At 37.8% G+C, this 17120-nt stretch overlaps 1 long non-coding RNA gene across 1 annotated transcript; it reads left to right on the top strand.

Annotated features, from left to right (window-relative positions):
• The first annotated feature begins 508 nt into the window (after positions 1-508).
• On the top strand, positions 509-1236 carry LOC148978511 (uncharacterized). Its single transcript, XR_016169017.1, has 2 exons — positions 509-779; positions 1109-1236. It is a non-coding gene; the product is annotated as an uncharacterized LOC148978511 (long non-coding RNA).
• The last annotated feature ends 15884 nt before the right edge of the window (positions 1237-17120 follow it).

The raw sequence follows: 17120 nt of genomic DNA, 5'->3' as shown, positions 1-17120 counted from the left end.
CATCCGCAAATTACGCCCATGCCTGCATCTGCAAAATGAATAAATGTAACATAAGAATAGACTGATATGTTCCACATTGGAGTGTTCTTCAGCAGCTTTGCAGTGAATGTAGTGGCCATGGACTGTAAAAAGTAGCCTAGTCTGCCAGTCAAGCTTGTAACGTTACAGATAGCTTAGGCTATCTATAAATATCTATCTATAAAGCCTGCCCTTTACCTATATATGGATTGGTAACGCCCATACCTCCCATAAACGGCCTCAAAACCGTTATTCAAAAAAGTCTATGGGTGACGTCACAGATGCTTTGTCCATTTTTTTTACAGTCTATGTTGTAGCTATATGCACGTGTGTTATGTATGTATTGATAAGTGAAGTTTGATTTTAATTCCTACGTGTCGTCTCATACCACAATATTTGCAGTATTGAAAATTTAAATGTGCTTTCTGTAATTTTAGGTTTCACACACAAAGAAATGGACAGTACATATTCAACATACTTGTTGTGTCAATTCATGGTTACTTTGCTTTAGTTGTATTGAGCATTCCAAGCCAAGATTCACCCAGGACACTCAAAGCACTCCCGAACTGCAGGGGGCATCCATGCAACAAAAGTTGGTGGAACCAACCTTTGGGGAAGTAGCTTTTGGGACTATATTTGCCTGCGCACCCACAGAGAGAGCATGGCATTGAAATGTTTGTGGAGAGTTCAATTTGTTCTCTCATTTATTCCTGGAGAAGGATATTATGATTACAGCTCCTGATCATTTAAAGACGCAACTGGTAGGACAATTTATGATCAACTGTGTTTGAATATGTTGAGTTTTAAATGTTCAGGTTCTGCTTGGTTTGTAATGTGCAATTTAAAGGTTATGAGGATTTTGTTATGTGAATGTTGAACTTGACAGAAGTAACATGTGCATGAGTTTAATTATGGGAATGGTATTTTCCTGTTAAAATCCTAGGTTAAACTTAATGATCGTGTTTAGTTTGGTTTGAAGATTCAATAGCATTCATTTATTATTTCTGTGAGATAGTGGTATTGTGATTTATGTGTGACTGATTCATGATGTATATGTAACTAATTCATGTTTGGTTTGTGTATTTGAAAGGTTTTCAACCTATATCTACTGTTCCATCACTGATCTATCAAATCACCTTCAAGAAACTATACCATATTATTCCATCACTGGTCTATCAAACCATCTCAAAGAAAATAAAGAATCAAGAAGTGAACAGATTGAGTTGTCCTTTGCGTTCTTCAGTGTGAAAAGCAGTTTTCAAGTTTGGGCTGAGCTGTAATCAATCAAAAAACAAACAGAACTTGACAATACTGTATGAATTGAAGACTCCAATCATATACAACATAACAAAAATCTTTTATTCATAGAATGGTTGAATCATGGTGCATTTTTTTCTTTCTTGTGCAAAGCTGTATCCACAGAAGAAAGTGTCAGTAGTCCAAAGTGATGCCAGTGCAACTTAAAAAATAAATAAATAGCAACAGTGTCGCCCCAGATCCGGTATGCGTTGAACCCACATGTACTGGATCTGGGTCGGATCTAGGCCGACACTATGTTTCTGTCTAAGAAAAAAAATACAACAATTGGGAGACACAGCACTACCTGCCACACCATGTCTAAGCCTGTTCTGCACATTGACAGCATTTGTTGCTCTAGATAGAAGGGTTATAAAGCCGAGAAGGACATTTACTCGAGTAAGTGGGGCAGTTAGGATTGTGTCGTGGTTGAGGAAGATTGATTATTTCAGCAGAGGATGCTGCTGTGATTTCCTTCAATGGGTTCATCTTGGTTCTTCTACTGGGGTGAGTGATCACAGTCTAGGCAGAGGTTTACTGCTTTTTTCTTCTTCTTTTTTTCAACAAAGACTCTTGTGTTCTGACCCTGCATTCATCAGAAAGGAAACTACATGTCCCCAAACACTGTTTGCTAAATGCATCAGGCTATAATCTTTCAGAGGGACATTACGGTTATCATGCCATTTCAAAAAATGTTTTGTATTTGTGTTAGTCCAGTTTGCTCTGGTGGCTTGGAAAGTTGTCCAACCTTTTTTTAATAAACCAGTTTTGTGTATCCTGTTGTATCCTATATTTACAGGAATTTACTTGAATCTATACTGTGAAATAGTCATTAGATACATGCATTTTTTCCTCCTTCCCTGGGATTTGCTTCCCAGTAAATGTGGCGAACTTCTGCTGTTGTACTAACTGAGAGATAAGTTTTCAGGCATGAGGTTTGCTGCATGACTGGTGTTAGAAATTCTCTTTTTGTAGCACAGTAGATGCATTAGTAATGGATGACTTTGGTTTTCTCTCCTGTTTTGCAGAAATATTCATCATAAACTTGTAACATCATAGGAGTTCTTGTTTCGGTACACCTAGTGCTGCCTCATTAGTATTCACTATTTTACAGGTAATTTACAGACTGCAATCACATGTCACTTTAACTTTTCCTCAAACACAATCCTCAGCATCTCAACTGCATAAAAGATACACAAACCTCTTGTCTACAGGGGAACACATTTTGTAATGAGAAATGGGTTCTGACGGTAGCACTCGTGTTGAACAGAACAGCCATGAAAAATGAGGTCATGCTAGGGAAAATGTTAAGCAAGTATCATAAATGGTTGCATTTTCTGCTTCTCGTGTTTTTAAAGAAACAAGTCCAATGTAGAGCTTGTTCACTATCCAAGTGCAGGAAACAGCATCTGGTTAATGCTCAACATAAGTCTTTTAATTGGTCGAAATGTTATGTGCATGGATTTGGAGGATTAAACCAGAGCTTCATTTAGGTTTGCCTGCACATATGGCAAAATCAAGTTAAATGGAATCCTTTTAGTGAGTGTATGTCTTAAACTACAGGCTACTGGTAAAAAAAAAAAAAAAACACAGCTCCACAAGGAAAGTTAACACTGAGTAAAATTGATAGGCAATCTGGAGCAATGATTGGGGAGCCTTGCCTGATCTTTAACTGCTTGCTACAGGGATGATAGAAATTGTCTCTTTCACTTAACCAGCCCAGACACCATTTACGACCATGGCCACTGTTTCGTTCAATGATGCTTTGTCCAACAATCAGGGACCTTCTGTTCTTTGATATATTAAATGATTCGATTACTGTATAACAGATAAAAATGTTCTGTTCTCTTATGCCGAGTTCAGACTGCATGATTTTAGCCACGATTTTGGCTCGCCGACAGGTTTTGAGAAATCGCCGACAAATGCCCGAAATCACAGGCAAATCGGCGCTCGTTCACGCGAGTGACAATCACGCAGTGTGAATGAACAAAGACGCGAACTGAGAGAATCACCGACGAGTCGCCGACGCCCGTGAGATATTTGGCATGCTAAATATCTGGACCTGTCGGCGATTCAAAATCCTGCTGTGTGAAAAGTGTTTTGACTGAAAACTACATCGGCGATCACCGGCAGCCAGTGAGAGAGCAAGATACAGAGCAGCAGGGAGTTCGGGGAGGAGTTATAGATCACATACCAACATGATATGGCATTGTTTCAACAAAAAAAGCTTCTTCTCGGTCTATTTGGACACAATAAATGGAAGAAAAATTAGTAGAAATTTGGCAGGAGCACTCGTGTCTGTTTCACCAGCTGTACCACAACCGGGTCGAAAAAAAAAAGTCTCACGTGAGAACTCCGGTCTTGCACGTGTGGTGTCGCGCGTTGTTTCCTTTTCATATCTCACGCGTGTTTGTTGTGAAATGTAGTTTGCGTGCAGCGTGCTAGACAGAGTCTGTCGGCGATTTTTCTAAAGTCATGCAGTGTGAAACCTTCTGTCGCCGATCCATCGTCCAGTGTGAACACAGCAGCGACTGAATGCTGGCCAAGATAGTCATGCAGTGTGAAAAGAGCAGCGACCTGACTACTTTGAAAATCGTGCAGTCTGAAAGAGCCATTAGCCACATTTGGGGACATACCAAAATGTGGTAAATTCTGCAGGTATTTTGTCAATGCAAACCTGTTATAAGACAACATTTCCAGAGAAAACCATTTATTTATGGATTGTAGAAAAGTAAATATGACAGCACATGTCTAGGACTCATCAATAGTGATGTCTGTTGGCTTAAAGCCAGTGTGAAAGCATTTCAGGGCAGTTGTGGAATGGCCATAATGTGGAATGTATACACTAACAGTCAACGGTCTAAAATAATGAAGTCTTTTGAAAATAAGTCTCTTATGCTTACTAAGGCTGCATTTATTTGATCAAAAATACAGTAAAACAGTAATATTGTGAAAATGTATTATATTTTAAAGGGGTGGTTGATTATGATTTTTAGTTAGTGTGTAATGTTGCTGTTTGAGACATCTACAAATTTACGACACTCAAAGTTCAAAGCAAAGAGACATATTTTCTTTTGCAGATATCGCTTTTTAAGGACTACAAAAAGCTTGCTCCTGGATTAGTGACATCACTAACCCTAACATTTACATAAACCCTGCCCCCGAAACACGATTTATATGTTAACATGCCAGAATATTCTACTCAATGACTAGAAGATAACTACACATAAGCTACATAAATACATCAACTAACCATTCAGAAATGTTGTCTACATGTCTCTTCGTCTTGAGTCTATCCATCTTTGGCTAACTCCAGTTTGAACATAAAAGGATAAGTTTTTGAAATTTTCAGCTGTGTGTGAAGCTCATTTGCATTTAAAGGGACACACAAAAACGGTTTGTTTTTGCTCACCCTCAAAAAGTGACAATTTTAATATGCTATATAAAATGGGTTATTTTGAGCTAAAACTTCACACACACACAGCTTTCTATTTGAATGTATTTTAAAATGTAATTAATTCCTGTGTCCAAATATGCCTTTAGTAGGCAAAAAAAGATTCGGTATCTGACTGACCTTATTATCCCGTAAGGCCATGGTACTAGGAGATTTGTGAATGGAGGTGAAGTTACATGACAACTTCGTAGATAGTTTATTTTGATGGTGCCCTTTAGACATTCTGTTGACTGTAAGTAACATTGGCCTGCATGTCAACTAACTCTTAGTTATATGTTATTACTACATTATTAGTAGACTATGCTTAATAGGGCTGCCCCCTAAAATTTGACTAATCATTAGTCGATTGGAAGAGGCTTAGTCAACCAAAAAAAAAAATATATATATATATAATTCGAAATCACGCAGTCTGTGAGGGGACAGGGCGTTAATCTTTGTGGAAATTACAGTATGCCGGAGAGGAAATACTACAAACGTTCGGCTCAACCTCAAACATGGCGTACAATTTAAAACATGCAAGTAACTTGGCCTTCACTCTAACGTTACACAATAACAAGAAAATGTTGTATCTTTGTAAAATAAAGAGGACAAACATGATCGGTCTCTGTGTACATATGTAAAAAAATAAAAAAAATAAAAAAATCATTGTATACTTGCCTCACAGACATGAGAAATATGTCTATAAAAAGCTTAAAATGTCAACCAATTAAAGTGGAAAACAATATTCTCAGATTATGTAAAAAGTTATGATGAGTCAGCATTGTTGACTTAATATTTTCACCGTGAAAACACAGAAAACAATATCAATAAATTATTAAGTGCAGTTCGCTTGTTTCCAGTTCCTGTCTACTGGATTATTTCTCTTCGTCTGTTCAATAATTTGGACTTGTGGCCGATTCGGTTAGTCATTGTTCTCGTGCACTTGTTTTTGGGTAGCCAGCAGTTCCGTGAGGGACTGCTGGCAGGTATTTTGTTTGTTTATTTCATTTAAATAAAGTTTTATTTTGATTGATCTACAGTTCCTGCCTCCTTCTTCCCTGAACCTTGCTACAATCTTCATCTACTTTGGGATTATTTAAGTCTTGAATAGCTTCTTTAAGTTCTCTTTCAGCACCAACGAAGATCATACCATTGTCCGATTGAATTATAGATGAAGCAGATGAAGCGTCTTATGGCGTTTATGCATGATGAGGTATCAAGACTGTTGGCCACCTCAATATGCACTGCTCTTATGTTCAACACTCCATACCACTTACCATGCTGCGTCCTCATTTTACTGAGACAGGACCAAAATAATCCACTCCTGTATGCGTAAAGGGAGGATTATCTGGCAACACACGTTCTCTTGGCAGATCTGCCATTTTCTGTTCGTTGACTTTGGCATTTAATCTTCTGCACACTGTGCATTTAGAAATCAGCTTTCGTACAGTATGACTGTTACTGGCAGCAGCAACCCCAAATTTGTTTCGCAGGTTTGCAAGCATTTGATTTCTGCCACTATGGCCTGTGTATTATCTATAAAAGACGTTACATGCTGCTTTTTATCAATAAGTACTGGTTGCTTCTCAGAATCTGGCATTGCAGACTGATTTAAATGACCACCTACTCGTATTATGCCATCTTGTACCAGTGGGTCCAGTTTGTACAGTGGACCACTTCTTTTGAGATGGTTACTGCTTTGTAAAGATTTGAATTTGTCAGGGAATGTCTGTCTTTGACACGAATCAAACTCATGTTCTGCATTTTCCACATCTTCTACTGAAAGAGGTTTTTTGGTCTATGTCTGTTCCAACTTGTTTGCTTGTTTGTCTGTTTGGATTATTTTTAGTTTGATTTATGGTAGCTTGAATTTCACATCTCTTGTTTGATAGGTGTTGAAGTATTTCCTTCAGCCTCAACATCCAAGCAATAGGCTATATGCACGCATAAGTTCCGCATTTGACGCACGGCTGCTCTTCAGTATCCGGTTGGGGAGATTAAAAGTGGAGGAAAACGGGATTATGGCAGAGTCTTCAAAATTTACTGTCCTCCCGTCTTTGTAACGAAATGTTATATATAGTTATGTTTATTTAATATAATAAACAAAGAAGCATAAACAAAATGAGGGGTGTCTGTTTTTGTGACTAACGTTTTTTGTTTTTTTTTAGTATAGCCATAGAGTATAAAAAAAGAATATAAATTCTCAGTATAGCATTGGACTTTATGATCGGGGGAAGTAATCCAGCATCCTTAGACCGGAAATACCGCCGTGCATAGAGCTCATTGCTCTCTTCAATCTGTACCATTCTGAATAATACTGGATAAAATCAGTTTATCCAAAGTTTTCACTTTTCATGTAGCACTGACACAATTTACTACAGCTGATTTTTTTTTTTCAATTCCACTTCCATTGCACTGGTCGCCAAGGCAATTAAATTTCATTTTTGCAAAGGAATTGTGGTCCTTTGACCCAATTTTCCTTTTTCATGAAGTTTTACACTTTGATGCCTCTTGAGGCCATGTCTGCTGGGTTTAGCAAGGTGTTGACATACCTCCACTTTGAGGGCTCAGAAGCTTCTCCGATAAAGGAAACTCTATTGGCAACAAACGTTTTAAAACATGAGGCTTCTTATTCAATACATTGCAGCACCGTGAGTCTATCAGTCCAGAACATAGATTCTTTGAGTTGTAACCGAAGCTTGTATTTTAACATTCTGTCCATTTTCGCTGCAACAACTGCTTCAGTCAACTCCATCCTAGTGATTGTTATCTGCTTCAGAGTCGCAACTCTGGATTTATCCATTACATATTTTCACTTGCATCTGTGAAATGATGTAATTGAGGAGACTTAGTAGATCCAAAATTGTCCAGCTTGAAGGATCTACTCACCCTGAAGTTTGACAATTGTTGTATGTCCTTTTGGCACATGAACCATTTTTGTGCTTGATTTATCCCGCATGTTCTGATCCCAGTTTGTCTTTGCACAGTTGTCTCAAAATGAGTTTTTGCTGGAAGAATACAGGGTGCTACAAGTCCAAGAGGATCGGAAATGGAATTCACTACTAAAAGCATTCCTCTTCTCATAGCAGGTTTCTCCTGTAAGTTGATTGAGAATCTGAATGTATCTGATTCTGTGCACCACCGTACTCCAAGAGCTCTTTCAGTTGGGAGATTGCTTTTGTTGAAATCTAAGTCCTTTACCTCTTTTGATCTTTCCTTTTTTGAAATGATAACAGGACTTCTCTGCTATTGCTCACCCATTTAGTCAACTTGAATGCACCTTTACAGCACATAGATATCAGACTTTGTGATTTTATTGCTGCCTCCTCAGAAGCGACAGACTTTAAGAAATCGTCCATGTAAGTTTTGCTGAATAGTATTTGCAGTCTCAACGGTTTCCTCTGTTTTTCCATCCATTGCAGCCTTTTGCAAAGCGAACCATGCACAAATGAGACAAGGTTACCCCGAACAGGTGTACTGTAATCCTGTATTCCTCTGTAGGCTTACCTAGATCTCCTTCAGGACACCACAAAAATCGCAACAGATCTGAATCATAATCTGGGACTCTAACTTGATAAAACATTGATTCAATGTCTACCATGATAGCAATTGGCTCTTGTCTGAATTGATTTAGCACACCAATGAGAGTTTTGGTCAGGTCAGGTCCCTGCAACAGTTGATTATTTAGTGAGAAGCCCTGGTAGGTCGCAGTGCAGTCAAAAACAACTCTAATTTTGTTCTTTTTTGGGTGATATATCCCATGTTGTGGAATATACCACATCCTGTTCTTGCATTCCAGTTGTTCTAAAGTCAGTTTTTTAGCATAGCCTTTGTCAATTATGTCTGAAATGACTTTATAGTCTTTGTGAAACTCTGAGTTTCTGCTGAGCTTTCTTTTGAGACTGATGGCTCTTCTGCTATGCATGTACAGTATACTGTATGTATGTATATGTATGCTATGTATGTTCTGCTATGCATCTGTTGTTGGGCAGCTTATCAGGATCATTCTTAAAGGGTTATTCAATACAGTAATGCCCATCTTTATACTGTATCGACTGCTCAACGCACTGCATGAATTTTAGGTCTTCTTGGGACATCTCAGCTTTGTCACTACAACTACATTCAGGTAAGTCTGCATTGCTCATTTCTGTTCGCAAAGACCCATTCACTATCCATCCTAATGCCGTCCTAAGAGCATAAGGTCCATTTCCTTCACTGTTGGCTTGTGAACATTAGCACCAATCAGTAGGCCCACTTCTGCATTGAGTTGAGGGTAACTTGTCTCAAATAAGGCCATCTTTCCAGGTCCTATTGTTGAGGGATGTTTTCCTGTTTTACCGGAATCTCTTTCTGAGTGAACATTTTTGGAAGTTCTATGTAGTCTTCACTCTCTAATCCACTTAGTCCCTGGTTGGACAGAATGTGACTATGAACAGGTTTTTCTTGTCCAATAGTACAAAGAAGAATATACAACCCGATCTCACGGGAATTCGTACGAATTTTACGAGGTGGCTAATTCGTAACAATTTGTACGACCTCACTCGTACGAATTAGTATGATTTAGCTAAATCGTACATATTCGTATGAATTCGTACGAATGACCTACCCCTGACCCCGCCCCTAAACATAACCGTCACATGGGTTTAGACAAATCGTACAAATTTGTACGAGTGAGGTCGTGTGAATTAGTACGAATTAGCCACTTTTGAATCACTCGTACGAATTCGCAGTGTTGGGTAAGCTACTCTAAAACTGTAGTTTGACAAGCTATAAGCTACTCGTAAGTTAAAGTAGTTAAACTACAGTCAAGTAGTACTCTTTTGGAAAAGTAGTTAGCTACACTACAAGTTACTATCAAAAAGTAGCTAGCTACATTGAAACTACTTTTGCTTTTTTGAACAACGTATATTATTAATAACTGAATAAGTGTCTGAGGACAGAAGGGGACAGCAATACTTTTTGAAATCATAATTTTATTGCATTGTTTTAAATACTAAATGTTTTACTTAAAAAATTTAGTGTTTAAAACAATGCAATACAATTATGATTTCAAAAAAGTATTGTTTTATTACACACAACACCCAAATATCTCAGAATGTTTGTCAAAAGTGCAAAATTGTAACAAATAGGCTACAAAATTGCAAGAAAAAAAATATACATCCAACATAATTGCATGTAGAACATTTTCTCCAAAAAAACCCGATTGAACTTGGACAAATAAGGCCATGGGTAATTAACTTTAGTTGTTTCTCCATCCTCCAAATCTGCTGTCACATCTTGCTCCATCATCATGTGTGTGTCAACACACTTCTGTACGTCAGTGAACCGTTAGCCGCAAGATGCGTGATTAAACAACAGGTGGTGGTAATGGCAAAAAAATGAGTTTGTAATCTAACAAGAAGAAGAATATCCTTGCATCGCGCTGATTCGCGCAGGCTCGACAAACACAATGTAGCTTTTGCTCGAGCTACACCGCTACTTGCTGCATAAAGTAGTTAGCTACTGGAAAAGCTACACCGTTTAAAAAGCAACTGAGCTACTGCCAAGCTACTCAAAAATGTAGTTAAGTTAGTAGCTTCGCGACTTGCAGTTAACTACTCCCTAACACTGCGAATTCGTACGAATTGGTCGTGAGATAGGGTAGGAATATCCCTCTTTCTGCCTCTCAAATTTAACTCTCTCATTAAAGACTTAGTGCAAAATGTTGTAGAACTTCCTTGACCAATGAAAGCATATGTCTTTACTATTTTGTTGCTTTTCTTTGACTTGATCTTGACTGGAACTATAGCAAGAATACATTCAATGTTTCCAGCCCCAGAGTAACCATTCATTTCATGGTCTATGGTGGTGGTTGTTCTCTAGCTAGTTTTGTTCTCATCACAACTGCTGGATGTGAGACTGTTCTCCTTTGTAATGTGCAAAACACTTGGGTGCATCTTAGAACATTCTTGAAAAATAAGCCTTTTCTTGCAGTATTTGCTTAAGTGTCCTTGTGTGAGATATCCAACACATAGGGCCCTATTTTAACGATCTGAAACGAAAGTGTCAAAGCATGGGCGGGTCTTTGTGTACTTTATCTTTGTGTCCTTGCTCCTTTCTTCCCGTCTTCTGTTTTGATCTGAGGCCATTTTAATGCTTTCTCAATGTATGCTGAAGCAATTTTGAGCTCATCACCTTAATGATGTTGCAATAATCTTCTTGCCTCTTTATATCCATTTTCTGCCCTCATATGTCCACAACTCCTTACCAGGTCTTGTGGTTCACCAATGGTATATTGCTCCAAATAGAACAGTTTGTCTTTGGCATTCTCAGTTTTACTGTTTATGGTATTGTCAAAGGCCCACATTGGCATATTTTCTTTCAATTTGTCATCAATTTCTTCTGCGTCATCATAATTCAACAGCAAGTCAAAATCAATGAATTGACAAAAAAAAAGGTAACATCAAAATTACCTTTTAAATTGTATTCAGAGTCCCGTTTCAACTTGAAGAAACAAGTTTAAATGTCTCTATAAATCAAAATACCCCAAACCGGAAAATTAGCGCATCTCCTGGTTTACTTTCGTTTTTTTGTCCGGACTCCGGGGTGATAATCTCGAACTCGTAGTTTGTTCCGCTCATACATACAAATTGATATCCACTTGATATCCAATGTGAAGAAGACTTTTGACTAAAATGCAATGGCGTTTTTATTTATTCGCCATTTCTACAAGGGTGTAGCACAAATGATTTGACACATGAATCATGACCTAATTAATAACCTTGTTATTTTTGTTTGTATTTTTGCGCACAAAAAGTATTCTCGTTGCTAGATAAACTTAAGATTGAGCAACTGTAGTCACTTGGACTATTTTAAAGATGTCTTTAATTACTTTTGGTCTGGGCAGTTTCGATCCCTTAAGAAGCCTGTGGAGGGATCCAGCTCTCAGATTTAATCAAAATTATCTTCATCTGTGTTCCACTGATGAACACAAGTCTTACAGGGTTGGAACAACATGAGGGTTAGTAATTACTGACAGAAATTTCATTTTTGGGTGAACTAACAGTGCAGTCGTTCTCTCCTTGCAGATATAGTGCACTCAAATGTCATACACTATATATGGATTAGTGAATGAGTGAATGAGTGAACGAGTGAGCAGTTTCAGACCCAGCTTATTAGCAATCTCACACTGAATTCCAGCCCATTTTCACCCCCAAGGCGTCACTTAACTGACGCCTTGGGAAGCATTTGGACATGCTTCAATATCTGACGCTTTAGGCGCCCTTTAGCGTCAGTTAGATGACGCCCTAGGATCGCGTGGACCCTACCCCCACCCCACACCTAAACCTAACCGCGTCCTCTAACAGACGCTTTCCTTTGGCGTCAGTTAGATGACGCCGTAGGATCGCGTCATGTAAGTGACGCTAAAGGGCGCCTAAAACGTCAAATATTGAAGCATGGTCAAAGGTGACGCCTTGGGGCGAGAATGCGTTGTGAATTCACACCCACATAATTTAGAAAGCACCACAGATTTCCACAGAATTACAACATCCGTCATTCCCTTGCCTGTTGATTTGTCAAATGTTATTGGCTTAGTCAATTATGCTTTCAGCTACCAATTAAGAGTGTAGGTCTTGGTTCCATTTAACATATTTTGCCATATTTAAATATTTAAGTATTTCACAAATTTCCCCACAGTCAGTGCAAGAAAAAAATAAACCTCTGCTGATTCAATCTGGACGAGTTTTCTTATTAGCATCTTTCATTGACATGCAGTAGGCTTTTGGTTAGAACTGAGATGGATCTTCTTAATGCTCTGTAAACATTCAATTAGGGAGTCATAGATGGATTTAAGTAGACAAATAAGGCTAAATATTTTTAAATTATACTTGGCATATTTGCTTAAGCAGGATGGCTTTTTCATCCATAGATCTTCCTGTGCAAATATGTCTTGATATCTGCAATCTAGCCTGGTTTGCGAGAACCCTTAACACACGACTGCAGTAGGTCCCTGGTGCAATACAGTCATAATTGGGTTTGAATCCCCTGTGTTGTTTTGCTCCTTAGAGGCTGAACCCCATCAGAGCCTGGACAGAAGCACAGAGGCCACGTCGACTCCTCGTGTCCCTGAGAAACAGAGGCTCAAATGTTGCTTTACAGAAAATCAATACAAGCAGGGACCCTACCAGCTGTCCTAGGATCAGTGGGAGAGCCAATAGACAAGCTTTTTTGACTGTTCGCTCAGAAGAGAAACCAGCTTTTCTACTGAGGTTGGCTCATATTCTATAGTAATTCACTTAAGATCGTGCTATGTAAAGTTGCTACAGATATTTGACTTTGCAAAGGAGGGAAATACTAATTATGCATTTAAGGAATGAGCATATGAGTTGTGGTTGCTTATTCTGGGGAAAGAAAATGTTATCATGCTTGTAGTAGAAGGTTACAGCCTTCTATTTTGATGTTTGTCTGTTAAACCCAGCAACAAAACATACAAGTAATACTCAGCCTTGCCCAAACGTTCAGACTTTGTGTAATGAGAGTCTAGGGAGTCTAGATTATTATGAAAATACTTTGTTGTCTGGTTGATAATAAAAAGGTATAGCCTTCAGGAGACAGTCATCATTCATTCATTAGTTTGTTGATTCTTATCTATTTGTCTGTTTATTTTTTTATTTGCTTTATTCTTTAAATATACATTTTGAGAAGTGCATGCTGTTTAAACCATGTGTCATCCCTCATTCTAATATATTCTTCATATACCTGGTATATTAAAGATTGAGACTTATTATCATTGTTCTTCTTTTAGAAGAGTTCACGGTATCTGTTGAATAACACAATAATGTTATTTCTCTGCCGCTGTCATTCACGCTGATAAGCAGTTGCTGTTTGCCACTGCTCTTTAAAACATATTTTCATGAATTCTTTTTACAACTTTTCACATCTTTTGTCATATCAGCTTAGATTCACAAACATTTTCCCAAACACATTCAAACTCCAAATTTTAAGGCAACCTAATAGGCTACTTCAAGTAAAATCAACAAATAATTTTACAGTGTGATCATGTCATCAATCATTGTGATGCTAATCTAATGCCACATCTACAAAAATATGTTTTAATTGAAAAAAAAAAATTAATTTTCAAATGAAAACAACATTTCAACACTAAAGTGTCTTCAGATTCTGTTTTGGCTGTAGGAAACAGAAGAGTGATGAGGGGTGAACACAAGGAAAATGTTACAAAACAGTGTTATTTGATGAAATCCAATACAAGACTGTCACTGAAGAAACAAATACAACGAAATTTAAGATAATAAAAAAAAACCAAGGAAGATTCATTGTGGAATAAGGCTTCAACGTTAAGATCACACTGTCAGTTACACAAAATAGCTCTCATCACACAAAGGCTGTTTGCAATCAATAGCTCTTTTCTTCTTCTCTCTCAGTCATACACATTTACAGGTTGTTTTTTTTTTTCTTCTCAGGGAAGATGGGTGGACACCGTCTGCCTTCTTGCATCCAGCATGGATCCATTTTTAATTTGATGTGCTAGGAGCTTCTGACAGTCCCTATATCTTCAGATAAAGTAGGAGGATTATTAATGTATGACTCAATATAATGATTTTCCCATCTGCCAATCTTGCAGCCTCCTTTTGTGGCAGCCCAACACAAATGGCTCCACTGATGGCATTTACAGAATCCCATTATGTCAGTCTGGAATATAACGAACATTAGAAAAGACTTTTGAATCAATGGCTGGTAATTAATTTTATCTCACTCAAGTCAATAGAAGTCACCTAGCTGAAAATAACACTGCCTATTAATAAGGGGTTCATTTTTGGAGGTTCCATTGTAGCAAACATCAAAGAAGAACAAAGAGGAAAAACAGAAACAGCTATGTTACATTGATGAGCTACAGTACAATGCAGGATGAACTTTATGATAATATACAATTCATTTCTTGATATTTAGTAAGATAAGGAGCTAGATTTATATCTAATCTATATCTATATATATATTATTTTTTAATATGGGTCCTCTATTTTGAACTATATTTAATTATACTCTACTCTAATAATGTGGGAATAGCACTTTGAGAAGGGTGAGATTTTCTTATTCATTTAATCCTCTGGTGACTGAAAATGGAATTTATATAGGTGCAATACAATTTTTCTTCACTAACTGAAAGGTTCTCATATATTTTATTGATGAAAGTAATATCCTATTCAGTCTACAACTTTAGGTCCTGCATGCACGATCACGTTCCAGAGGATGCTTAGGTTCTCAGCCTTAAGTGGCACGTCCACACATCACTGCCAGTTTGATGCATATAGCACACAAGTCTGGAAAGCCCTTTCTCCATCTGGCTAACTCTAATCTATCTGACTGGCTGGTTTGATACAACTTCATTGAGTAAGGCCCTGCTTAAATAAGTTATCGGTAACACTTTACAATAAGGAAAATCATGTACTAATCTCTGAAGTAGTTTCTTCAACAAGAAATCATGATTAGTGAAGATATGAGCTAATCATGGACAAATAAAGATTTGTCCCTGCTACATGAGTCACAAGTATTCATGCATGAATAACAGCAGCCTTAACTACTGTACATGTCAGTACATGTTTGGTAATTAATGCATTAATTAACATTTAGGGGTAAACTAAATCAATCAGGTTCCGTAAGAAGGAATAATAAATAATTTGACTGAAATACATTTAAATACATTATTAATGTCATAATTTAAAGTTGCAGTGTGTGATTTTTAGCGTCATCTAGTGGTTCGGTTGTGAGTTTGCACTAAGGGATCAGCCCACTGCTCACCCTTCCCTTTCGAAGAAGCTACAGTAGATAAAACGGGTGAAATATATCGTCGTCTGAGACAGCAGAGAATAGCCAGAGTAAAGGCTGATTTATATTTATGCGTCGGACTACAGCGGAACCTCTACGCTATAAACAACGCGTTGGTTTTCATTCATACTTCTGCGTCGTTGTCCACATTCACAACGCATTCTCACCCCAAGGCGTCACCTTTGACCATGCTTCAATATTTGACGTTTTAGGCGCCCTTTAGCGTCACTTACATGACGCGATCCTAAAGTCATCTAACTGACGCTAAAGGAAAGCGTCTGTTAGAGGACGCGGTTAGGTTTAGGTGTGGGGTGGGGGTAGGGTACACGCGTGATCCTAGGGCGTCATCTTAATGACGCTAAAGGGCGCCTAAAGCGTCAGTTATTGAAGCATGTCCAAATGCTTCCCAAGGCGTCAGTTAAGTGACGCCTTGGGGGTGAGAATGGGCTGACATTCAAGCATGTCTTTGCGTCATTACGTCACATCTATACACTAAAAGAAGATGTCTCGGCTAGTAGGCTATATTGCGAGTGATGATGCTGGAGGTGGAGATGTATAGCCTTTTATCACAGAACTTTATATAATTAAACTTATTAATTTGATGGCGGATCCAGAAAGGTTCAAACGGCAATCACCAGTGACAACTGGACATTCACCTGTTGTAAAATGCAAAAGACTTCGTTCAGGCCTCGGAGTGATTACAGAAAAAAAAGAGACTGCAAACGGACACATGCGAAAACAAGGATACATATCGGAAGGACATTACATGTAATGTACATACACACATATACACATAAAACAATCAAATCACTCACAGGTATGTAAAAGTAAACAGCATGAGAAGTGTTTATGGCAGGGACTGATCTGTTACACACTGACCATGATAAAGTGCTATGGTTACAATACAAGTTCACATATTTGTATAGATTCATAAAGAAGAACGGTAACACTTTATTTTACGACCCGCAAAAAACTGGGTAAGTACACAATAATTACGGTGTACGTTTCTTTAATTATAGTGTACTTCCGTGTGAGTATAAGGGAACAATATGTTAAGTTTGGGGTAATAAAGGGGTAACAAGCAGATATACAACCTGCAAATAACTTCGTAAGTACACTGAAATTACGATGTACGTTTCTGTAATTATAGTGTACTTCCGTGTAAGTATAAGGGAACAATATGTAAGTTTGGGGTAAAAAGTGGGTAACAAGCACCACTTTAATTTACAGCCCGCAGGAGTTACACTTACCCTGTAACTACACAGAACAAGGGGGTAACAAACGCTACTTACTATGTAGCAATACGAAACAACACTATTTGCACTGTAATTACAGAGAACGGTACTGTTATCAAGAAAATAAAACAACAACAACAAAAAAGTTTTAATTACACAGTATATTTGCCCTGACATTTAAGTGTCATTGCAATTCAATGGGATAAGGTAAGTACTCATTACCACAAGGTACAGTCTAAATTAAAATCATAACAGAAAATAATTTTGATTTAACATTAAGTAATCTAGTAAGAAAAGCCAATACATTTGATTTT

The sequence above is a fragment of the Pimephales promelas genome, chromosome 6, assembly GCF_988280905.1.
Source record: "Pimephales promelas chromosome 6, fPimPro1.hap1.1, whole genome shotgun sequence".
Lineage (NCBI taxonomy): Eukaryota > Metazoa > Chordata > Actinopteri > Cypriniformes > Leuciscidae > Pimephales > Pimephales promelas.
The sequence above is the reverse complement of the archived record's forward strand: the minus strand, read 5'-3'. Positions and strand labels throughout refer to the sequence as shown.